At 35.5% G+C, this 27534-nt stretch overlaps 1 pseudogene; it reads right to left on the reverse strand.

Annotated features, from left to right (window-relative positions):
• Positions 1-18736: 18736 nt before the first annotated feature.
• Positions 18737-27534, reverse strand: part of LOC133799952 (putative pentatricopeptide repeat-containing protein At1g56570) — a 57555-nt pseudogene continuing 48757 nt past the window's right edge.

Raw genomic sequence — 27534 nt, forward strand, 5'->3', positions numbered from 1 at the left:
ATTTCTGAAACCCAGCAACTAAAGAACTCAAAAACCAGTCATGCAAATCGAGAATTTAAGCTTTAAACTACAAATTGAAGCTTACCTTCTTTGACGAACCACTTCCTTAACAGATTCCTAAGCTAAAATCCAAGCTTCTCAGCTTTAATTCAATCCTTAACATCAAAATCATAAACACTTTTAATACTCAGCCAAAACTCAGATTTCTAATGCTCAAGAATGATATTCAGTTCTTACCTTGATCCTGGTTGAGTGTCCCTTAGTTAGAACCAAGCTAATCCCTCACAAACTCAACTCAAAACACAAAATTCCAACTGATTCTCCTTAGACTTCTATAGCTTTCTTGAAAGAGGAAATAGAAGGAAGAGAGAAGTAAAAATGGGTCGGTTTCCTTCTTTTGTTCTACTGCTTTCTATTTACTTAGTCTAATCTTAGCTAATTAAATCAATCCCGAGGCTCAGGGTACCGAAAACGTCCCCGAGGTCAAAATATTAAAATTCCCCAATATTCCCACCTAGGCTTCCTAACCTCAAATATATCTCCATATATTTATTTCCATAACCCGATAACCCAAATAATCATCTAATACCCGAATTACCCCTTGACTTGCCCCAAGTCAAACATTAAGCCATGTTGTGACTTCCCGCTAACTAGCTCCCTAGGATCGCCTCGAGTCGTACGCTGCAGACTGTCCCACATAATAATGTGGTTCTCACAGATATAACATATAGCCACATTTATATTCACATAGCCATATAACATGTTTATCATATAATCACACATTAATTTAATAAATTCACACATAAACCAATTATGCCCTCCCGGCACACTAATCAAGGCCCTTAAGCCATATTAGTGATTTTGGGTCGTTACAGAGTCTCTGCCACATATTGTGATATTCTCTCAATTAGTTTTGATATGCAAAATCGGGTAAAAAATAATGTTGACCATTAATTAGAATATTTTTTCAATAAATGAAATATTGACTTTGATATATTAAATCAATTAATTGTAAAAAAATGATTTTATATACCATTTAAATAAATATTCTAACATTCTCCCACTTGGTCAGCATTTAAATTAATGTATTACTTAAGCCCGACGATTATCCCTGTTAGATAATAAACACATGAATCATGGCGATAGAAACTCTTTTTATGACGAGTATTATCTTCCATGTATTACAATATATTTATTATATAACAATGTAATTTATGTGGCTATGTACTTAAATGAATAAACGGTCCTATGAAGATAATGTTTCCTAAAATAAAATTAAAATGCGCATAAATATGTGAAAACATCAAAATGAGAGTTTCATTGATAATAACTTCAGTTTGTACAGTAAATTTACATAAGAGAACCAATTCCCATGTTCACTACATGATCCTTGAATTTATGAGGTGGCAAGCCTTTCGTCATAGGATCAGCAATCATCAATTCGGTGCTAATGTGTTGAATGACCACTTTATTTTCTTTAACACGTTCTCTTACGGCTAAGTACTTGATGTTGATGTGCTTGCTTCGACTACCACTCTTGTTGTTCTTAGCCATGAATACAACAGCTGAATTTTCGTAGAACATTCTCAATGGCCTAGATATGGAATCTACAACTCTAAGGCCTGAAATGAAACTCTTTAGCAATACACCATGCGATGTAGCCTCAAAACACGAAACGAACTCGGCTTCCATAGTAGAAGTAGCAGTCAAGGTCTGTTTGTTACTCCTCCATGATATAGCTCCATCGACAAACATAAACACGTAACCAGAGGTTGATTTACGTGAATCAGTACAACCAGCAAATTTTGAATCTGAGTAGCCAACTACTTCCAGGTTGTTGGTTCGTCTGAACATGAGTTTGTAATCCTTAGTACCCTGAAGATACCTCATAACTTTCTTTGCAGCTTTCTGGTGGTCTAACCCCGGGTTGCTTTGAAATCTTCCTAGCATTCCGACAGCAAAGGTAATGTCGGGTCTTGTGCACATCTGAGCATGCATCAAGCTTCCAATAGCAGAAGCATATGGGATGTTCTCCATTTCTTCCTTTTCAAAATCATTCTTTGGACACTGGCTCAAATTTAATTTATCACCCTTAACGATAGGAGCAACACTTGGTGAACAATCTTTCATCTGAAATCTCTCTAAAACTTTGTTAATGTAGGATCTTGAGATAGACCTAAGATACCTTTGAATCTATCTAGATGGATCTTAATGCCAATGACATAAGACGCATCACCCATATCCTTCATCTCAAAGTTCTTTAAGAGAAATTGCTTCACCTCATGTAGCATGTCGTTATCATTGGTTGCAAGAAGAATATCATCCACATATAAAACAAGAAAACAAATCTTACTCCCACTGACCTTTTGGTATATACATTGATCCATGACATTCTCTTCAAATCCAAAAGAAGAGATGACATCATGGAATTTTAAATAACATTGGCAGGACACTTGTTTTAAACCATAGATGGACTTCTTAAGCTTGCACACACTACACCAAAAACTACTTTCCACAACACATAATTATAAGTTTTTGGAAAATGTATTATAATATATACTAGGTGAAAAGTGGTAAAGTAATAGAAATAAAATATAAAAACAAAACCAACCTACTCGATACCTTTTTTCCCCTTCTCCTTCTCATCTCTCTCTTCCCTTCGCCCTAGCCGCACTCCCGTAACCACCATCATCCTCAGATCCGACCACCTAACCACCATCCTCACAACCGTTTTTCTCCGAGCAAAGCTCCAAATCTCAGGCACCCGTGAACCCAACCCCCGAACCAAGTGACCCCGGGTGCGAGCCCACCTCTGCGTGCCTTCGACCCAGTGCGACTTCCATTCGTGGGCCACCACCAAGCTTACACCGTTGAGGAGACGATGAAAGGTTCTTTTCATTTTCCTTACGACATTTTGTTTGTGATTCATCGCTATCCCTCATTTCCTTGAACTATGTTATATGATCATAGTGAAGTAATTTAAAATTTCTTAATAATAATTTAGGGATCTGTCCAAAATTTTGCAAGTTTTTTAAGCTAAAGCCCTTTGTCCATATCCGAGAAAAAGAAGAAGAAAAGATGCAGCAGAGAAAATCCACATATGGAAGGCCTACTGGAACGGACGGTTCTGATTTCTCCTACTGCATGGTCGTTGAATCTAGTGAGTTTCATCTCCTATTTCGATTCAATTCAATTTTCATTTCAGTTTACTGTCTGATTTAATCTCTGTTGTTCTACCTCATTAGACCCGACTTTGGTTCTAATGTAAGTTTTTTTTTATTTGAATTTGAATTTTAGGGTATCAAAGAGTAGCTGAAGGAAAGTCCCACCTCTCTAAGCTAATTTTTGTTCAGGTATATTTGAATTGCTTGCTTGTAATTTCTGCAAATCATTACAAAAATTTCATCAAGTAGCTACTTCATTTTACTTAGTGTAATTTGTATTTAAGATTTCATAAACCATTCAATTTGACAGAACTATTAAAAATCATATATTAGTTGTTGGATCCTAAAGCCAACTGATGAAGATCTGAATAAATAATAATAACAATAATCATAGTAATTATATCACTCTTGATGTTTGTCCAGTTCAATTTTTTGACCATTCTCTACTTTTTGTTTTGACCACAAAAATGCATAAAAAAAATAACATTATTGAAAAGCTAAGTTTGGCAAACACAGGTTTTGGTTTATTTATTATTCTTTTTAAAGGTGTACAATGTGTAGCTCCTCAATCCATATCTCTTTCTCTTTCACTTGTTGTTTTTGTGATACTCATTGTGACTTATGCTCTGGTTTCGAACAGCGTTGGGGTTAGGAGATTGGGTTTGTATGAGGCCTTGGCCACTGCTACTCCACTTGACCATAATCACATTCAAATGAAGTCCATGGCTGGCACCCAAGCTTAGCCTTGGCCCCAGAAGTTGAAGAAGAAAGCTTAGAAGTTTTTGTTCATTTCAAGTAAGTAAATAAGCTTCTTTTCCAAATTCTTTTCCTTTAGAACTCAAATTTTGTATATAATATAGATTTAGCATTTGCCTATGTTTTTGTCTTAGTTATGAGTTTTCTATTTTTGGATGATGATAGAAAATTGGCTGAGATTTCTAAACTTTCCATTTCCAATAGAACTCAATTTATATATATATATTTATATATTGGCTGAGATTTCTGAAAATTCAATTTACTTTTGGTTTGAGCCATAGATCTATGATAAATAACGTTATAAAGGGCCATCGATTGTAAGAACAAATCTGAGTTTATAACCATTTCTCAATGCTATGAACTAATGAACAATTTATACATTATATATAGATTATAGTTTATGCAATCAGGGTGTTTGAATGAATGCCTCAATAGCGAATGACTCAGTAGATTTGTGTTGTTTATTATGTGTGTGATATATTGTTTTTTTCTTCATTATTTATATATTTGCATAAATTTATTTGTAAGACATGATGTTTATTAATGAAATCAAAGCAATTAAGTCTTGGGTGTAGGCTATATGCAATTAAATTCAAGTTAAATTTATGTCTTATGTCATATATAGGCTATTCCATATACTCTGTAGTTTCATTGAGTGAGGTATTTGCTCTTCAAGTTTGTTGATTTTGTTTACTTTTGAAACCTGCATCTTGCTTTCCATCTCCAAAATCAAGATATTCATCACATTCAATTAATGCCAATGTTTCTTTAACTTTCATGATTTTCATCACTTTGTTTTAATAGGCTTTATGTGTATTGAGCTCCACTAAATACAATTCCAGATAATGATGTAGCAGAGTTGCAAAGAAAACCCCTGTTTTTGGTGGGAAAACTAGAGCTTATTCACAAGTTGATTGCCCAATTTGCACAAGCTTGATGTACCCCAATTCATCAGGTGTGTTGACAATTTGTAGTTTTGGTTCACAATGCTTAAATCTTGTTTATTTTTCTTTTACTAGTGATCTGAATAGAGATAGATATTTTATCATTTTATTGGAAATTAATAAAGCACTAATACAAATTAGGAAGCTTTTCTTGGTTGCAGAATACTTAAGCACAACCACCATGAGAGCTTGGACAGATGAGAGTCGTATAAGTTCAGAATGGGAACCCAGGTTAGCAAGAATATATACAGAAAATTCAGATTGTATTTTACTGTTCAGAACATATATATTTCACATGGAAAAAGTAAACTATTTCTTACTGCTGGTCTGGGGTGGGTTGCACCCTTTTTTAATTTCCATGTTCTATTAAGTACACTTCCAGTATTCTGAATTTATCTGACTAATAGCTATACAATTTTATGTTAAATAAATTCTTGCATTGATGGTTTTTTTTTTTTGTTGGTAATCCTTGGTATTTTGATTTTGGATACCACCCATGTACACACACACAAACAAAGGAAAAAGGTATTCAAATTGTGGAAACAAGAGATAAATTTCAAAAAACGTTCAATGACTATCACCTCTGTTACTGTAAAAATGTAAATGCATAATAATGCACTTATTTGAATGAATGGATCCAAGGCAAGATAACTGCCTATCGAGACAATAGAAAGGAAGCCTAAAACATATTAAACTCGAGAATTTATGCAACTATCTAATCTCTAATATCCTCCTAATTCCACTGCTACAAAAACCAAATCAGATACATAAAGGGATCATCTGAAAATATTCCAAATTACTTGTATGAAGTTTGACCGCACTTGCTAATTTGGTGTATCCTAAGGTTGACATACCATTACAAATAGGATTCTAGAAACCTCTAGGCACAGAAAAGACTGTAAAATTTTATCAAATCAAATTAGTTCAGAAGTTCACAATGGAGAAACATTACAAGATGAAATGCACATAAACCTCTAAGATTTTTCTCTACTCAAAATATATATGGATACAAATCCATTAAATAAAGAAGCTGAACTTTTATAGACAAACTACCAACTTAGTACTCTAACTGAAAGAAAAAAAAATCCCTCCCATGCTTACCTGACGATATCCAGTGAGCATACGTCTTCATATAGCTGAAGAGATATGAAAACTACTTATGCCCATTAAAACCATCCCAAAAAAATGTTGTTCCCATGACCATGAACTTTTATATTTAAGTTTTCTGTGTTTGAAGAATGGTTTTGGTTATGAACTTTTATTTAGTTCTAAGTTTCTTACGTATTCATTTTAATTATAGAGCTATGTTTCCTTGATATTGTGGTTCCTCATTATTGAATGTTTACTTTGGTTGTTCCATTTGAAAATGAAATCTAGGACTACTTCTCCTAAGCAAACTTGTTTAGGTTTCTTCTATTACTTCTCCTATAGCAAACTTACATCTCCAATCATCCCAAGCAGACCTTAGATTTCTTATTTAGAGAGCTAAGATACTCTGTTTTAGAGTTCCTCTTCAAGCTTGGTGTTCTTCAGGAAATTTGAGCTTTTGACTAATTTCAAATTTTGGTGTTGTTATTGTGGATGGGAACTGGTTTGCAAGGTACTATAGAACTGGAACTAAGGTTGAGACTCTTGATTTTGGCTTGGGATCGTAGATTTGGGGAAAGTTTCCAAGTTCAAAATCAAAGTTGTGATTTTAGCTTCATGTATGTCTTTGGGTGTTTTGAGGAGGTAATAGTGGTTCTGGCCATGGCATGTAGCTAGTTCTATCAAGACTTGTTCATGTCTTTTCCCTGAATTAAAACCTCATTTTAATCTTTGTATTTACTGGCATGAATTATTTTTCAATTTTTTCCACGTTACTTTTGTCATGTATATACAATATCTATATATATATATATACGCTTGGCTGTCCAGAATACGGTGGAAGAAAGTCTTTTTTTGGAATTTATTGGTTTTTCTTATCTGGGTATTAAGCCATTGCTTTGAATGAAAAAAAATGCCCAAATTTAATTTTAGTTTTCTTGTTATCTGGGTTTTAAGCACATAATAGAGGAAAATCACACATATATATACATATATATTTATTATACGTTGATATGTCCTTATCGTTTTAACTCAAAAGTCATGATTTTTGAAGTTTTTTTTTCTTTCTTATTAATTCTTGCATTGTAATTTCTGTTGACCCTTGTTTTGGTCAACTGACACGGAGTCAAAATGCTTGATGTGGACAGATATGTTGGAATGAATATAATGACAAAAACAGTAAAGCACACAAGAATTTATAGTGGTTCGGCCCCAGAAACTGGTAATAACCTACGTCCACTTGAGCTATTATTAACATGAGATCTCAAAGGAGTGATCAAAGAGCTAGGGTTCTCCGAGTTTCACAGATCTGAGAGAGATAAACAGTACAATCGTTACTCTAATAGCCAAAAGAAAGTCCCTTCCTTGAGCTATCTTTTTCTATTTATAGGGTCAAGGAGGATTACATGAATTTGTTACAGATATTCTCTCCTAATTAATCGGATAATCAGGAATCATAGGAGATAATCTTGGGATTCACTTTGATTCACCCAAGATCATATTGAAATATGCGGAGTGTACGACCATGCTGGTTGTAAGAAAAACTCAACCACCGCGCCTGTAATGTCTTACTGGTCGATACTCTAACAGAACTCTGCCAGGTGTCAGCCACGTGTTCAGAAATCGCATGCCACGTCATCCATGCCTGTTTTTTGGATAACATTTGCCCCCCAAGTTTATTTATATCGACCAACAATAAATAAACTTTAAGGAAACAACTCTTCGACCCAAATGTTATCCAAAAAACAGGCACGGATGATGTGGCAGGCGATTTCTGAACACGTGGCTGACACCTGGCAGAGTTCTGTTAGAGTATCAACCAGTAAGACATTACAGGCACGGCGGTTGAGTTTTTCTTACGACCAGCATGGTCGTACACTCCGCATATTTCAATATGATCTTGGGTGAATCAAAGTGAATCCCAAGATTATCTCCTATGATTCCTGATTATCCGATTAATTAGGAGAGAATATCTGTAAAAAATTCATGTAATCCTCCTTGAGCCTATAAATAGAAAAAGATAGCTCAAGGAAGGGACTTTTTTTTGGCTATTAGATTAACGATTGTATTGTTTATCTCTCTCAGGTCTGTGAAACTTGGAGAACCCAAGTTCTTTGATCACTCCTTTGAGATCTCATGTCAATAATAGCTCAAGTGGACATAGGTTATTACCAGTTTTTGGGGCCGAACCACTATAAATTCTTGTGTGCTTTACTGTTTTTGTCATTATATTCATTCCAACATATCTGTCCACATCAAGCATTTTGACTCCGTGTCAGTTGACCAAAACAAGGGTCAACAATTTCTATCACATAAAAATGGAGTTTTGATTAGTTTTCATTTCCTTCTGACAGTTCTAGTCTTGTAAGTGCAAGTAAAGTTGAGAAAAAGAGAAAATGTCAGTGACAGGTTCGAATTCTGAGCAGCCACAATTAATTGTCAGCGCTGGAAATCGAAGCTTTTCATCTAATGCCCCACTGATTGAGAACTCTGATGCTCAGATTGCTGTTCCAGATGTGAGTCTTTTTCCTTTTTCTTTTTGCTTTGTATAAATGTAGTTTATTCATTAATTGGGTGCTTATCATGAATGGATACAAAATATTAGATTAAACCCTGAATCTGTTTGTAATAAGTCTTTAAAGAGAATTATATGAACTAACTTTTCTCCTTCTTTCTTCTTTACATTCTTTTATGATAAAGGATTATTTTATTTTTATTTTTTTGAGTGGTATCTTTGGGGAAATATATTTTGTTAACCTATGGGTGAATATAATTGTCAAACTTATTTACTTGGGAGCCAATGCTTTAAATGCTTGTGGTGATTTCATGAAATGCAGAGAATGAAGTTCTTGAATATATTATATGGACTACTGAAAATTTGTTGCTGGTTCACTTCATTTGTCTTTGTGTTACCTTCTAGTTTCATTTAAGGATCTTGATATTATATTATTTTCTTGTAGAACTTATTTTAAAGCATACTAGAGTTTTTATGGTAAACATATTAATGGTGTCACATGCGTACTTACTATACATAATGACTACTGTAATGCATGTTGGTGAATTGGATTGCTTACTTATTTATAATGGTTATATTTGATAATGGTTGAAGCGTGTCTATGAGTTTGATTTGCTATTTTGTATTGGAATGAAAGATAATTAAAAAGTGGGGATCTATTTTTGAACCTTGTTTGCTTCAATCTACTAATTTCTTACAAAAATAGAAGAAGCTCTATTCTATTTTTGTTTTTTTTCCTATAAGCTAATTTTAGTTTTGTACCTCTCTTGTTAGTGGTCTTGGAATTCAGGGATAGCGGATACTCTGTTTGGTAGTGGAATTTTCTCTTTGTTCATCTCTTAGCTTATTGTTTCTCTTTTGTGTTTTTTGATGGTTTAACACAATGCTATCTTTTGGGCTATTAGCTTTCTGATCTGAACAGCACAAAAGAACAATTTCTATCAAATATTACTTGATGTAAATACTATGCTTTAATTTATCTTTGACTTCTATCACTTTGCTTAGTTTATGATTGGTCTATTTTTCAAAATAAAATAATTTACCAAGTAAACAATAGACTTTATAGCATGTAATTCTTGAGACTAGTATGAATAGAACTGGTTTTTTATTAGAGAGCAAGCCTTATTTTTTTAATTTGTAAATATGATTTTGTTTTTCAGCATTTGGGTTAGCATTTATAACTTGAATTTCAAATTGGAAGGTCACTTTTGTTTTAATACTATGAAAATTTCAGGGTCATGTATAGTTTCTCCTTGAAATTAACATGATTTTACTTCTCATTATATAGTTTCTCCTTTAATTTTTTTTTTATTTTACCTAAGTGAAGAGTTTCTACTTCTATTTTGGTTGTTCTTGAATTTTTGGAGCTTGTTTTCCTTGGTCAAAAATAAAATTTTATTTTAGCAAGAATGAAAAAGATAAAATATATTGTAGTTGTTGCATCACTTTATGTCTTAATCAATTGTTAGTAACTTGATCTTGGGAATTGGTAGTTTAGTTTGTTGGCTGGAATTTCATTGCATTAGAAAGCTTTAAGGAGTTTAGTTGATACAAGAGGAATTGTACATTCGTGTCTTGAAACTTGAAAAACTTGAAAAGCAAGAAAACCTCGCTGAACCCATTATTTTCATGTTGCTGGTATGTTCTATAAATTTCTGGTTGTCTTTGTTCATGTGATGTCTAAATAAACACAAGTGTGAAAAGTACAGAGTACATTTGATTAAATATTTGCACTCTAGTCATGTTGACTGTGATATACGAAATGGGGAGTCTTATGCAGAATTAAATCAATACTTAGAGTTCTCAACTGTAACTTTAATGAAATTTATTTGGAAAAAAAAGAAGATTTTTTTAGCTGCTGTTTTCAATTTTGATCCATAGTACAAATTACAATCTATGAAGTAAGATTCTTCTTCTTGATTGAGGAGCCTTATTGTCTTGGTGTGGTAATTATGTTGTTATGCATTGCTATTTTTGAATTTTACCTTTTGTTGGTGATGATGGCTTTGTATTTTTAGCTGCTGGCTTTGGTTGATTAACATTTTTAAGTAAGATTCATTCTTTAGTTACCTTTCCTTTTCTTTTGTTCTGAATTTTGAGTTTCAAACAATCAGTTCGATTAAAAAACATTGAAAAGCTAGATGATAAAAGCATTTTTCTGCTTCGATTTATTGGCTTAATCACTTTATCATAATTAGCTTTAGGTTTCTAAATTCCATTTGCTATGAAATATATTATTGATTCACTTTCTGACTTGGAACTGATTCTTTCCGTTTTCAGCTCAATCCAAGTCTTTATGACAGTCATCAAATATATTCCTCACGTTAGAAATGTCTCATTTCTTTTTTCCCCATTAGAAAAAATATCAATTTTTTTAAATATAATCATATGTAACATCACTGATGAAATAATTTAGCTATCCAAAAGGTTTTCTTTTTCCTTTCTTATTACTGTATGAGTAGAGAATTAGAGACAGTAATACTATGTTGTCAACAGTTTTTCTATATCCTTTGCCCCTATAAGTTATTTTGATGGATTCTTTCAGGAGACTGCTCATGAGACAGTAATACTATGTTGTACTTTATGCATGCTTTATGTTTTTGAAGTAATTTGGTGCCTGCATAATAGTTTCTTATTCCCAGTTTTTGTTTCTTAATATTTGAGTTGTTTAAAATATGGTTTGAGTTGCTTCTTTTTGGGCAAGTGTTTTTTCTCATTAGTTTTTGTTTTAGTGTGTTTTTGTCTCATCCCATTACACTCAATTTAGCTCTTTTTTCTCTGTCCTGGACTGGTTACATTTTTTGAGTTCATGCAAAAAAAAATCAAATTTCACAGCTGCAGCTATTCTGTGAAAAAATGATTGTTTGTTAATCAAAATATCCATATTTTGGTGCACGTATATAAGTGAACCTTGCATCATTATTTATGTACACAGATTTAGAGAGCACTAAGAGAAAAAGAAGAGAGAAAGAGAGAGTTCAGTGAGTTATAGAGGTTGGAGTTCTTGTGAGAAGCTTGTTCAAAGAAAGCTAAAACTGAGAACTTTTCTCTTTGTACTAAAGCCTTGTAATTATTCTAGATTGATCATAGTGAAAACTCATGTAGGCCAATTCCACTGAACTATGTATATTGTGGTGTTATTTTGACCATTGTTTCTATCATTCATTAAAGTTTGTGATTTGTTTCTGTTTCTGGTATTATTTCTTGTTTGTGTTTGTTCCTTTTTCTAGTTCGTTTCGTTGGTGTTCTTGGCAGGTTATTAAAGGGTTCAATCACTTTCAATATCATCCTCTATGTAACAGAAGGGTCAGACTAATTCTTCTTGTTTTCTTATTATTGTAAAACACTTGCACTATTCTTCAGGCAGGTTTATTCTCATTTTTCTTTAATTGATGTCCAAGAGATGGATGCAATAGTGTCAAGTTTTAATGCTTTTGAAACTAAGGAAGCAGGCCCACTAATTCTAACATGGGCAATGTTTCTTTGTCTGATTTCATCACTTCCGGGAAAAGAAGAAAACAATGTTCTAATGGTCTGCATTTCAGTTTGGCTTTTTCTTTTCCCCCCTGCACTGTACTATTACAGTATTTAATTAATGTTGTATATGCCGGAGATTGATCATATTAGCTATGTTCGTCAAGCTTTTGAAGTTGCATCTTTGAGATTTTTTCTTGAGATCCTCGAGAGTGACTTATTAAATGATTCAGATGTAAGTTATTTTAGTTTATCTAGGTTCCTATGTAATAAGTTGAACTATGTTAGTTACCTAATATGCAAATTCTTTTTTTTCCCTCACTTTATTAGTTTCAAGTCCGTGATCTTTTTTCAATTTGTTTGTTTCCTTAGGGTCCTGTTGCTGGTTATCGAAGTGTATTGAGAACTTTTATTTAAGCATTTATTGCATCTTATGAGATCAATATTCAGGTAATTAGATTAAGTATCTTGAATGACCTCAGGTTGTTTATTTTATTTATATTAATATTTTATGTTTTCTCTATGTTGCAGCTGGAAGACAGTACCCTTAATTTGATATTGGATATTCTTTGCAAAGTTTATTGGGGGGAGGTTTGGCTGCATAATGATTGTCTTTCAGGGTCATTTATTGATTATTTTGTTGATTTTTTATTGGTGGTTCTATTAAAGTTGACATTTTTCTTTTCCTTCGTAGTTTTTTATTGGATTTATTGCTTTAATTTTTTCAAGTCAGTTTTGGGACAGAGAAAGTTTTGTTGATGGTCCTATTCGGTGTCTTCTTTGTAACCTAGAAGGTGAATTTCCCTTCAGGACTGTGGAACTTATTCGCCTCTTATCATCCCTATTTGAAGGAACTTGGCCAACAGAATGTGTGTAAGTTTCTTTATTTCTTTGCATTGGGTTGAGGATTCTACAATAATTTCTGTACGTTTGTAAACACTACACTGTACTATATCAGCGTAGTTGACTACGAATATGTATCACTGTATTGTAATTACTTGTTAGTGCCCAAATAACTTAAGGTCTAGAGTTTAGTACTTGTTTGAGCTCCATATTCTATTACACCTCTCCTTTAAATGAGATATGACATTTGATGGATCTACCCTAGAAATAATAGTATCATTCTAAATGCTTTCGTAACTCAAATCTCCCAAACTTTTAACATGCTGTCTCAGTAATTAAGCACCTGAACCAGAGATGTCTTTAGGGTGAAATTGAGGCCCCTTTAACCTGAAAATGTTAATGTTTGTTTACTATAATATGTATCTATTCACTGTGTGAAAGCAGTATTTTGAATTTTGAAGTATGTTCACCTGGTATTGCTTGCTTAGGTCTTATATTGTAAACAATTTTATTATTTGATTCATATTATTTAATTTTTTTTAAGCATATACCTTACCTTTTATCTGCTATTGCAGGAGAAAAATGTCTCTTTCTCCACAATTGGAGGAGAAAAGGATACTTACTTTTGAAGGCTTTGTGTTGGGCAGCTGTAGAATATTTTGTACTGAAAGTAGTAACTTTTCAATATGTTGAATATTTAAGACTACTTGAATACTTAAAGAACATTTTGTTGTTGGTGACAGTGTTGAATGTTTTAAACTAATTTGTGGATTGTTAATACAATGGTGAGTGTTTTTACTTTTTGTTATTTGAAAATCAAGTTCATTTGATGATGCTAGTATATATTAGAAAGATAATTTTAATTATATAAAAAAAATTAAAATATAATAGAATAAATTAGTGTTATATAAATGAATATATAATGAGAATTTAAACTTATCTAAATATTAAAATAATACGAAAATTGTGTTATAATATCTATTACAATAACATTTTTTATGTAAAGAATTTTGTTATGCAAACTTCATTATATAACAAAAATAATGTGTTATACTAAAGTGTAGTATAACACAAATTTATAAGTATTGAAATGTGTTATATAATCGACTATAAATTATATAATTAAACACTTATCTATTTATTAAAATAACATAGAAAGTGTGTTATCGTTGAAGTATAATAACATATCTGTATAACAATGATAAAGTGTTATGTAAAGTACCCTGACCTACGATAACATAGTTGGTCTTAACACATCAAAAAGTGTTATGGTATGTTTTGATAACACATTTTTGGTGTTATTAAAAGCATTTTTTCCTGTAGTGACACCAAATGCTCACCATCACTAGAGGAGAATCCTTCTGGTTGTTTCATGTATACCTCCTCCTCTAGGTCACCATTTAGGAAAGCAGTTTTCACATCCACCTGCTGCTACTCTAAATCGAAATGAGCAACTACTGCCAGGATAACTCTGAGGGAATCTTTCTTAGATACTGGAGAAAAGGTCTCCATGTAGTCAATTCCTTCTTTTTGAGTGAATCCCTTAGCAACGAGTCTCGCTTTGTGTCTCTCAATGTTGCCTAATGAGTCTTTCGTTGTTTTGAAGACCCATTTACACCCAATAGCCCTCGCCCCATTAGGCAACTCAACAAGATCCCAAACTCTGTTGCTCTTCATAGAATTCTTTTCTTCATTCATGGCATTGTACCACAGTTCTGATTCTTTGTTATTCATATCTTGTGAAAATGTTTCTAAATCATTTTCGGCTCCAATATTGTAGTCAGATTCTTGCAAATACACAATGTAGTCACTAGGTATCACTGATTTTGTTGTCTTAGTGGATCTTCTTAAGGCTACACCAGCAGGCTCTTGGGGAGCAGGTGGTTCAGCTTGTTGTTCAACAATTATAGGCAACTCTTGAATAACTTGATCCATTTGAACTTCATCATTGACTTGTGGATCTTCAACAATTGGTTGTGGTGGTTCAACATCCATTTGGACTGCAGGGGTGTTATCAACCACAATCAATCTTGCTCTTGAGGTGGAGGGTTCTGAAGGATCTTTCTCAGAACCTAAGTCCTTGGATTGATCACTCCCACTAATCAAGGCATTTTCAAGAAATTTTGCATTCCTTGATTCCATAGTCCTAGTGCTATGAGATGGACAATAAAACTTGTAACCTTTAGACCTTTCAGCGTATCCAATAAATATCAACTTATGGTCCTTGGGTCCAGTTTCTTTTCTTGTGGATTGTATACCATAACTTCATATGAGCATCCCCAAATACGTACATGTTGCAAATTCGGTTTCCAACCTTTCCATAATTCAAAAGGAGTTTTGGAGACTGCCTTGGTTGGAACTCGATTTAATATGTACACGGATGTCTTTAGAGCTTCAGTCCACAAGGATTTAGGAATTTTAGGGTTGCTACTAAGCATACTCCGCAACATGTCCATCAATGTTCGGTTTCTCCTTTCTACAACACCATTTTTCTCGGGTGTATTGGGCATGGTTTATTGGGCAACAATCCTATTTTCTTGAAGAAACTTTACAAAAGGGTCAGGTGCTTGTCCATCTTCAGTGTATCTACCATAATATTCTCCACCCCTTTCTGATCTCACTATCTTAATTTGCTTGTTGCATTGTTTCTCTACTTCAGCTTTAAATATCTTAAGGACATCTAACGCTTCACTTTTGTTATGAAGTAAGTAGATATACATGTAGCGTGAGTAATCATCTATGAAAGAAATAAAGTATTTCTGACCATAAACTTTATGATAAAACTATTAAATTAATTTTTATAACTCCTATGGGTAAATTAAGAAAATTAATTTAATATATTATCCTAATTAATTATATAAATATAATAAAATCCCTGTGGGGTAAAATTATTATATCTATATAATCAATCACAATTTATGTCCATTATGTGATCCTTTCAAATTAATATATAATTTTATATAATTAAAGATGCTATGGCTACTCCCTAATTATTTAAAATTAAACGGTTCACTAGACATTATGTTTTAGGCTCTAGGAAGACCTAAGAACAAATTCGTTATAACATAATAGGCAATCACAAAGAGTAGTGCTCCTAGTGTGGTCGTCCGAAGATCATTATAAACCGTTCTAGATTGAGCATTTGTCTCATTTTCATGCGTTGTTATGTCAACCACAAAATTGTTTATGAATTATTCATAATTTTATTCACCCTAAATGTTTTATGAATATTTTATGAATAAATTATGAATATTAATGTGCTAAATATTATTCAACCTATCTTAATGTTTGAATATAATCTAAATATATTTAGCAAAATTGTGGAATATACAACGTATTTAAAATTATAAAGTCATACATATAAAATTAAAGATAATTATACTTAGAATAAATTTGCATGAATAATAACAAAATAATCATACAATTAGCATAATTAACTATGTGTATGAAAATAAATACAATAATTCCATATATATGCTTGGCAGAAAATATCCATGCTAAATAAGACAATAAAATCATTTATTGATTTGGTGAATTAATAAAATAATTGCACAAACTTAATTGTAAAACAAAAAGTAATTACATTCGTAAAATAGCACAATTATTTAATATTGCATGAATAAAATAAAATAATCATACAATAAATACACCAAAATCAAGTAATTGCACATTTTAATTAATTTCCAAATATATAATATACTAAAATTATATGTTTTAATTAAATTGGCAAAAAATTAAAAATGATATTTATTGTCTAAATAAGTATTAAAATCAAGAAAATAATAAAATTCCAAAAATATATCAAAAAAGTAATTTTCGGAATTTTTCTTAAAAAATTTTAAATCTGCCATTTCCCCTTATTGTTGTCGTGTGACCCGTCAAATGACAGGTCGTTAATCTGCAGCAAGGGGGAAATGACATATCGTTTCCCCTGTCTTCTTCCTCCAGCCAGGTCGAAATCGAGCAGGTTTCTATGTGCAGGTCGTACGAACCCTATTCAAAACCCAACTTGAAAACCCAATTTTGACGTCGATTTTCAAGATTTTAAAGCCCAGATCAATTAGAAAACCTTATATTAAGAGATTCATGGGATTATTTTGCATAAAAAAAACAACAAAATTTGGGCTTGAATTTCATAAATAAAATAAAATCGGCCATAAATGGGTCCGAACGAAAAAAACTCGATGGAAAACAACAATTTTTACATCCAAACTCATAGATTTTCACCCATATTTGATCTAAAACAGTGTCTAAAGAGATTCATGGAATTTTATTGCTTTAAAAACAAATAGAAACCGAACTTTAATATCAAAGAAAACTTATGGCCATTTACGTGGATGAACAGATAAGAAACGTTGTTCAATTTATCCCAAATGAAAAGAAATATAAAGCTTAATATATTTCTAATGAAATTAGGATCAAAAAACAAAAGAAACCATACACCAAAATAATAAATGAATCAACAAGGAAAATAAAAATATACACAAGGTGAATATATATATATGTGTGTGTGTGTGTGTATGAATTAGAATATAAAGGCATATATAAAGCAAATGCAGACAAAATTACCATGGCAGAGATAAGAAAGCTCTGATACCAAATGTTAGATTAAATGAAATGTATGCATATGAACAATCATATACATATAGGCAGAATTAATATATAGATTGAACATATACAAATAGATGATCGAAATTGTATACCTCTAGCCATTGATTTGGTGAACCTCGATCTAAAAGCTTTAGATCTACAAAAGAAAAAGAAAAGAATTAGAACGAGTACTCGGGCTTCCAAGCTCTCACAAACTCTTTTAGATGGAGTTACTGAAAGTCAGAAGGAGCGGTGAGCTTGGGGACCGATACTCTATATTTATAGAGTGAGACCTACTATCTGAGTCTCTGCCACAGATTGAGATATTCTCTCAATCAGTTGGGATATGCAAAATCGGGTAACAAATAATGTTGACCATTAATTAGAATATTTTGTCAATAAATAAATTATTGACTTTGATCTATTAAATCAATTAATTGTAACAAATTTATTTTATATACCATTTAAATAAATATTCTAACAAATATGTGTTATCCAGGATGTTATAGGAATTATTATCTGACAATCACAGTCTCAGGAGCATGGCATCGTTACTATGAAGCTAACGTTTTAGTTCGGTTTGATGGCTCTAAAACACTTCACTTATGCAGGCCACTATTTAATGGTATATATTAATCAAACAATAATGCACTGCACCCTATTAAAGTTTTATTTATTTATTTATTTTGTGTTGATTTAATTTGTTATACATTTTAGAGGTAGCTAGTCTGATGTGATTGATCTTTTCTTCTGTTTAAAATGCCTATGAAGTTACAATGGGACATTCCTGAATAATTAATATATACTTGAATATTATTACCATTTATGCTTTGTTTTGGATCATTTGAGTGGGGATGATGATTTCTTCTTTGTGGTGATATTGATTTATGATTTTATGAAGTAACCAATTGAGGAAATGGCATTTTGAAACCAGCAATATATAAAACTTAGTTTCAAATTAATCATTGAATTGGTTATTTTGCAACTCTGTTTGACATGTTGCGACTCATTATTGTTCCATGGTTCAATTAATAATAAAAAGATGTCTTTTTCATTCAACTATAGAATAATCTCTGTCTTGTCTTTTATTTTTGTTTCAGTAATGAAAAAGAATAGCCCTACTCACATGAACTCATACAAAAATCATAGACGCCATCTCTCATCAACATTCCTTATTTTCAATTACTACTGTAAAGACCATAATTTGACCTTAGAAGGATTCAAAGCAAACCATTTTCTGAAGCCAAAAAGTCACTTTTAAAGTGACTTTAGAAGGCAAATTTTCTCCTTTAAAGCTCTAACCAAAAGGTAATATATGAGTCTAATGACCAATGGTAGGTAGAAGTAGTTCCATCCAATATCACTTATGCAGCTGCTGCTCTCATGGCCCTTCGACAAAGATGATCCTCCACCACCTCCACCTTCAGATGGATCCTACAAGCATCCAATAACACATTCCACAAATCTTCGTCCGACTCCATTTTCATTTCCAAAACCAACTCCTCCGCTTATTTCACCCGTCCCGCCCTCCTAACATGTACACCATACAAGTATAATGCTCCAACACAAGTTTTATCCCAAACTTCTTTTCCATCATATCGAAATACTCTTTCCCTTTCGCTATCAACCCTCTATGACTACAGGTCACGAGAACAATCGTAAAAGTCACTCTATCTGGCCTCTTGCCGGTTTCCACCTTCGTATCAAACAACCCAAACACCTCACTAAAAATCCCATGCATCCTGTATCCTGCCATCAGTGCAGACCAAGAAATCTCATTCCTTTTATGCATTTCATCAAACGCGTTATGAGCCCCAACCAAATTACCACACTTGGCATACATTGTGATCAACGCATTGGAGTTGGCCATGTCTGGGGAAATATGAATACTAAACTTTGTATTGAATGAATGATCACTAATCTAAAGATCAAAGAGGTGAGTTGAGTATTATTTATAGATCATGTAATACAGCAGCTGAGTACAACTAAGTTCTAACAAAAAACCCTATAAATCTCGAGTATACACTAACAACCTATAAACAGAATCCTAACGGCTTAAACAAACTCACTCAACATTCCCCCTCAAGCGAAAAAGAGAGTTTGCAACCTTGAGCTTGTCTCTAAATTTAAAGAATATGTCCACACTATGTCCCTTTGTAAGTACTTCAGCAAGTTTCTCTTGTGTTGGTACATAACTATTACACCCAAATTTTGAGGATGAATAAATGAGTCTCGAAATGTAGCACAAGATTAAAGGCTCGAGCTTAGGTTTCAAGCTCGAAAGAAAGAATCTTCTCTGAGACATATGAGTATTATTTGGGCCTTAGTTTCAGGCTCGAGGGCATTGGTCTCTGACGATTGAGTTGAGGAGGAGGTTGACCGAAATAACAAGCTCGAATTTATGTCGATCTCGAAAGCGCGTTGACCTTGCATTCAAGGTAAGCAACACATTTTGCATACAACAGTTGTTAGGAGATCCCTATTCTTTAGGGATTCGTTGTTATCTGATAATTAAATCTCAATTATCATGAGATATTATTTATTTAATAAATTTATTTACATTTATTTCAAATTTGAATAATTGGTTGTAACTTCCCTGAATCAAGGGAATATATTCTCCCAACCAGGTCTATAAATAGCCTGGATTTTTTCATTTGTAGACATGCACAATCTTGTACTGGGAATAATCTGTTGAATTTCTTTGAGAAAGCTTTGAGAGAGTATTACGAATCAATAATATTGACTCATGGACTTGGCATATTTTAACTGCTGAACTACGTAAAAATCCTACTGTTCTTTTTCTTCTTCAAATTTAAGTTGACAAAAAAATGGTGTCAACAGTTTGGTGCTTTAATTGAGAGCATTAAGCAAATCTTTGGATTTTTTAATCAGAAACCTCCTGCATTGCCAATGGTCGTCGCGAACAACCCAGGAGCTGGTGGGCGACCATTGCCCCAAATACCTGAGGAGCAAAACCCTCACACTGAGAATTATCCCCGGAGGCCTGGGAAACAACCAATGATAGATCATGACCAAGAAGAGGGGAGTGCATCATCAGACTCCAGGGGACCACCTAACCCAGAATTTGTCTTAAATAACCTGGAACCAGTCCGGGCCAATTCTGGACCTTCCAGACCCAACAATGGGAGGCCACCACCATCTCCTATAAGGCATCCAGTGTCTCCTATAAGACACCCCTCACCACTTCGAGAGGTACCCCAGCCAGCTCCTAATAAGAACCGGCCATGGGAGCATGCACCACAAAGGCCATCTCAAAGCGGCAGCCGAGATAGGAACTGTTGAACTCGGCCTGGACATGGAGGCGAGCGAGAGGCAATCTGTGGACATAGGGCCAGCCATCCAGCAAGGAGCCACATGTCAAGATCGCAAACAACTGGAGCAAGAGGGTCGATGGAAGATCCGCCTCGCAACCATCGAGCCCCTCAACCAGATCGAAACGTCAATTTTATGAGTGGGAGCTTAGACCTCACTAGGTCTATAAGAGTATATAATACTAAACCTAGGAATACTGGGAATTATGGAAATAATCCTGATCTTCGAGATCATCTAATCCAAAACCGGGGGCAAGCCGATCCCTCAAACCTCGATTTATGCAATCATTTGAACAGTCGAAAAGAATATGTGCAGCCAGCATATGGGAACCAATATAACCCTATGCCGGGACAGGGAGCTGGAGTTTTTATAAACAATAATTTACTACCCCAAGCACAAGGTCAGCCTCTAGTGGACTTGGTTCAGGAGAGAATTAATCAGCTTAAAAGAGCGTTCAGACTCCTTCAAGATGAAAGGAACAAAGACAAGGTCGACGACTCCGATGAGGAGCTCGAGCCTTCCGCTCCACATATTTCAAACACACCATTCCCTCAAGGGTTCAAGATACCCCATGTAGCTCCATTCGATGGGAACTCAGACCCGCACAGCCACCTGAGCACATTTAATACCATCATGCAAGCCAACAACATTGGCTATGAGCTCAGGTGCATGTTATTCCAACTACTTTGGTAAGACCAGCAAAAAAATAGTTTAAAAAATTCATAAGACATTCGATATCATCTTGGGATCAATTGGCAAAGGAATTTAAAAAACAATTCAAAGCCATGGTAGGCGTCAGGCCCGAGGCCTCGACCTTGACCAATGCCAGACAACAGTCGGGAGAATCATTAAAAAGTTACCTGGCGAGGTTTAACATAGAGGTGGCGCGAGCCCGAAATGTTGATGACAATGGTCATCTTATGGGCGTTGAAGGTGGTATTTTGCTAGGAAGTCCTATTTGGGATGATATGCAAAGAAAACTGATAAGAACAATAATCGAGTTCAACAAAAGGGCTCAGAGATTTGTCAATGTAGAGGAGGCGAGGTTAGCATTAAAACTGGCCCATTAGCCCATTATAACTACAGCGATGAATGTCAACTCAGCCTCGACCTCGGCTACCCCATCAACGTTTCGACCCTCAGAAGATAGCCTTTCAAAAAGGAAGAAAAATGAAGGGAATAACTCAAAGGCAAACCGGGGGGGGGGGGTAAAAGAAGAAGGGAGACAAGTATTTCTCCATTTATACGGTTTACACCGAGCTCATTGAAACTCGGGAAAATATCTTCCTCGCAAATGAGAATCAGGTCTCGTTAGGCGACCTGACCCAATGCGAAATCAAAAGGCAAAGAGAGACACCAACAAGTACTGCAGTTCCACAGGGACATCAGACATACCACTGATGAGTGTCGACAACTAAAAGACAAGATCAAAGGCCTAATCTCGATAGGATATTTGAAACAGTATATAAGAAACCAAAATACCAATCAAGCGTCGTATGGACAGAGGGAAGCTTCTGTGCAACCTGCCCAATAGAATAACACCTTCCGAGCAAGGGAGGATGATCGACCTCCCTCAATAGATGGGGAGGATGTGGTAACCATCTCTGGAGGACCACACTTTGCTATATCAGGCAGAAATGCCCAGAAAAGATATGTGAACAAGCTCAAAACTGGAGACAATTCTCCCTACGAGCCTGAACCACGAGCTCTAAAGCAACAAAGGGTTGAATCTCATGGTCACTTTTACAGAAGAAGATGCTTCGCATGTTCAGTTTCCCCATAACGACCCTCTGATCATCACACTACAGCTTGCCAACAAAAGGGTGCACAGAGTCTTGATAGATAATGGGAGCTCAGTCAATATCCTTTTTAAGGCCACTCTAGAAAAGATGGGACTCTCACTTTGAGATTTGAAAGCCTGTGCAACAACGTTGTATGGATTTTTAGGATAAGGGATTGCCAGCACGGGATCCATCGAGCTCACTGTAACGTTGGGAGACTGTCCAGTCTTGGTGACCAAGATGATGGAGTTCATAGTGGTGGACACCCCGTCGGCCTACAACGTACTGCTCGGGAGACCAGCCCTGATTGGGTTGGGGGCAGTGTCATTGATTAGGCATATGGCCATCAAATTCCCAACGTCTAGTGGCATCAGGAAACTGAAGGTAGACCAGCTCGCCGCATGAGAATGCTATAGCATTTCCATGAGAGGAAAGAACCAAATAAGCGCACATGCACTTGTAGTTATTCAGGAGATGAACGGATCTATCTTCAAAATAGAAGAAGAGATAGACCCTAGAGTTGAAGAAAGGGTCGATCTTGAACCAATGGAGGAGCTTGAAGAAGTGAATCTCGATCAGAATGATACCATGAGGGTGGTAAAAATAGGGAACAATCTTTCCGAAAACGCAAAATAGCAATTAACTTGCTTTTTGAGAGAAAACCAGGATGTGTTTGCATGGTCACATTTGAATATGGTAGGGATCAATCCGAGTATCATGAGCCATGCACTCAACATAGATAAGAGCTTCCCTCCGAAGCATCAAAAAAGGAGGCCCCTAGACGACGATAGGAAGAAAGCCCTGAAAGAGGAGGTCGAAATGCTAAAGGCAAATCTGTTTATCCAAGATGCTTTCTACCTTGATTGGATAGCCAATCCTATGCTGGTTCTGAAGCCCAATGGCAAGTGACGAACGTGCATCGATTATTCGAACCACATCAAGGCATGCCCCAAGGATTTTTTTCCCTTGACTCGAATCAACCAACTTGTAGATGCCATTGCCGGACACGACATCATGTCATTCATGGATGCTTATTCTGGATATAACCAGATAGCCATGCATGCACCCGACCAAGAACATACGAGCTTCGTGACTGATAAGGGTTTGTACTGCTACAATGTAATGCCTTTCGAGCTCAAGAATGCAGGAGCCACATACCAATGATTGGTGAATAGGATGTTTGCAGATAGGGAATAACATGGAAGTTTATGTGGACGATCTCGCTGAATGTTTCACAGTGCTCCGAAAATACAATATAAGACTCAACCCACAAAAATGCTCATTCGGAGTATCCTCAAGAAAGTTTCTTGAATTTATAGTGAATGCTCAGGGTATAGAGGCTAATCCCGACAATAATAAAGCGTTAATTGACATGCCCTTACCTCAAAAATATAAATATGTTCAAAGCCTAATTGGACGAATGGCGACCTTAATTAAGTAGGTTTATCTCAAAATCTACAGATCAGTGTCTTCCATTCTTTAATCTTCTAAGAGGGGGTAAGAAGTTTGAATGGTCGGACAAGTGTAAACTCGTGTTCCAGAACCTTAAGAAACACCTCACCGAGCCAAAAATCTTGTCTAAACCAATCACAGGGGAATTCTTATACTTATACCTCGCCACAACCGAGCATGCGATTAGTACAAAACTTGTTCGAGAGGATAAGAAAGTACAAAAACTCGTATACTACGTCAGCAAAAGGTTACTGTAGGCAGAATCGAGATGGCCATTAATGGAGAAAGTGTCTTTGAGCCTAATGCAGGCTTCTCGAAAGCTTCGACCCAATTTCCAAGCACATCCTATCCATGTGTAAACTAATCAGCCGTTAAGGCAAGTATTATCTAAGCCCGAAGCATCCGAGAGATTGTTGAAGTGGGTTGTCAAGCTCGGACAGTTTGAGATCACCTCTCATCCTAGAACAATGATCAAAGTACAATCCTTGTTAGACTTCATTGTCGAATGTACAGGGATCTCCAACGAGGAAGTCATAACCTCAGCCCGCGAGCTGTGGAGACTTTACGTCAATGGGTCCTCTAATGAAAATGGGTCGGGCCAAGAATTATTTTAATCACCCCGGCGGGAAACTGCTTCCATTCGGCACTAAGGTTTGGCTTTGAGGCATCGAATAACGAGGCTGAATATGAGGCATTGTTAGCAGGTCTTCAGATAACCGCCAAGCTCATAGCAAAGGCCATCCACTGCTACAGTGACTCTGAATTGGTCGTTAACCAGATTCTGGGTGAATATCAGGCTCGTGGCATAAAAATGGCAGCCTACCTAGAGAAAGTTAAGGAAACATTTGAGGAGTTTGAGTTCTATGCTCTAGAACAAGTTCCCCGAGAATAAAATTCGAATGCAGATGCATTGGCCAGGCTCACCACGACAAACAAAGCTGACACACTCAACGTGGTTCCAGTAGAATTCCTACCAGTCCCGAGCATAACCGAGCCTGAGGAAGAAGATGTAAACATGATCGACTTGCAACCCACCTTGATGACCCCGATAGTTGACTACCTCGAAACCGAGGGTCTCCTAGCAGACCGGAATGAGGCTAGAAAGCTTATGTACAAAATACCAAGGTACACCATCTTGGAAGGAAAATTATACAAAAGGGGATACTCCATGCCACTACTTCGGTGTGTAACTCCCCCCGAGGCAAAGAAGATTTTAGAAGAAATCCATGAAGGATTTTGTAGAGACCACACCGAGGGGCATAGCTTATTAAAAAAGGTTATTAGGCAAGGATATTTCTGGCCTACAGTCAAGGCAGACTCATTCGAGTACGTCAAGTGTTGTGAGAAGTGTCAACGATTTGCGTCGATACCATGAGCTCCACCCACCGAGCTTACCATTATGAGCTCCCCATGGCCATTCGTGATATGGGGAATAGACCTCATAGGCTCCTTGCCAACTGGAAAAGGTGGAGTAAAATATGTTGTAGTCGTTGTCGACTATTTTACAAAGTGGAAAGGTGGAGTAAAATACGTTGTAGTCATTGTCGACTATTTTACAAAGTGGACTAAAGCTGAACCCCTAGCAACTATCACCTCAAAGAAAGTCCTAGATTTCGTAGTAAAGAACATCATTTTTAGATACGGGATTCCTAGGAAGATTGTGTTAGATAATGGGACCCAACTTGACAATGATTTGTTCACACACTTCTGTGAAAAAAAATGGGATAGTTAAAAGCTTTTCCTTCGTGGCCCATCCCCAGGCAAATGGCCAGGTCAAAGCAGTAAATAAGACTCTAAAGAGTTCTATGAAGAAAAGGGTAGAAGAAGCTAAGGGGAGATGGCTGGAGGAGCTACCTCAAGTCCTGTGGGCATATAGAACAACGACGAGAACCTCGACGGGGCATACCCCTTCTCCCTGGCTTATGGATGCGAGGCCATGTTTCCGATCGAGGTCGAAATCCCAACTATAAGGCACGATGCATATGATCAAGCCTCGAACCAATCCCAGCTCGAAGAAAGTTTGGACCTTATCGAAGAAAGACAAGACGAAGCCCAGCCGAAAAATATTGCGCACCAGTAAAGGGCTACGAGATATTTTAACAAAAGGGTCTGAGATAGGAAATTCAGATTGGGAGAATTGGTGTTAAGGCCCGTGTTTCTGGCTACATAAGACCCATCTGCTGGGGTGCTTGGGCCTAATTGGGAGGGACCCTATCAGATCAAGTCCATTGTTCAACATGGAGCTTATAAACTAGCGAGGCTGAATGGAGGATTGGTTCCGCGAGCTTGGAATGGTGAACATCCATGTCCCTATTATCAATAATATAAGAATGATGTTTATTCGTTTTAACCAATCGTGTATTTGATTTTAGCTTTTTGTTAATAAAGTACTGAATTTCATTCAAATGTTGAATTTTTATTGTTTTACTTTTTTGCAAGCGCTCGGAATTCAATAACCTAAGATCGCAATCATAGGGTATTAAGGGGGCATAAGTGGTATACAATCATACCAGAGGCTCAAAAAATTAAATATAAATAAAAATTGAATCTAATAGCAATGTTTGGATTACTAACCCAACATGAAGAAAACATGACTCTGGAACATTAACCAAACACGCGAACTAAACAAGTCTAGAACAAACAAGCAAAACCTAGTCAACATACTAAAAAGTTGGAATTCTAGATAAACCAACTAAAAAACATAAGACAAAACTAGGGCTGGAAATTTTTGCAAATGAGTTTCGACCTCGCAACCTTGAGGTCATATTTGAGGGTGAGGATAAGTAACTGGAAAAACAAAATATAACTAGACTAACGAGGTTACATACCATTTGAGTATTTTTTTTAAATACGTGATAAAAGTAAAGTTTGACTTTGACAATAACAAAGTCGAACATGGGCATTTCGAATAAACTGTGCATGAATGTATTGAAATTCGAACTTAAACCCAACGTATATTTGTAAGAATAAACAAGTATAAAAGCAGGTCCTTAATAATAACTTGCTCAAAATATTTCGATCCAGAAATATGATGTATAATATTAAGGCAAAAAGCTAAAGGTAGACGATGTTCATAAAGGTTTTCAAGCTAGAAAGTTTAAAGCATAAAACTACTATTAAAATATAAACAGTCATAAGATAATTAAAATAGCTCAGACTCAAGCTGTAAATTTTTCTTTGCCCCAAGGGCACAAAAAATATAATTACAAAAATTCTAAGGAACGCAACTTTATTTGGAATTGTTCAGTGTTGGTCATATGAACCAAACTTGGCCTCCTCACCTTTGTCCTCCCCATTCTCACCATCCTGGGTTGTGGTTGTGACCTCCTCTTCGGCCAACCGAGCCTTCCATTTGGATATAAACTCCTTTTCTTTATCTTGAAGGAATGAAGTGTCAATGTCGGGGTTCAGAGACCATATCATATACATAGCTTGGTCTGTAGCCCAATCCTTCTTGGTCTTGAACTCCTCGGTGAGGTGCTTCTTCTCGTCTTCAAGTTTTGATGGCAGAATCCTTCTCTTCCTTCAGGCATTCAGCCTCAACCTTGGCAGCACTTTTTTTTGCCTTCAGACGATCAATCTCGACCCTAGTAGCG

This window comes from Humulus lupulus, chromosome 9 (genome assembly GCF_963169125.1).
Source record: "Humulus lupulus chromosome 9, drHumLupu1.1, whole genome shotgun sequence".
NCBI lineage: Eukaryota > Viridiplantae > Streptophyta > Magnoliopsida > Rosales > Cannabaceae > Humulus > Humulus lupulus.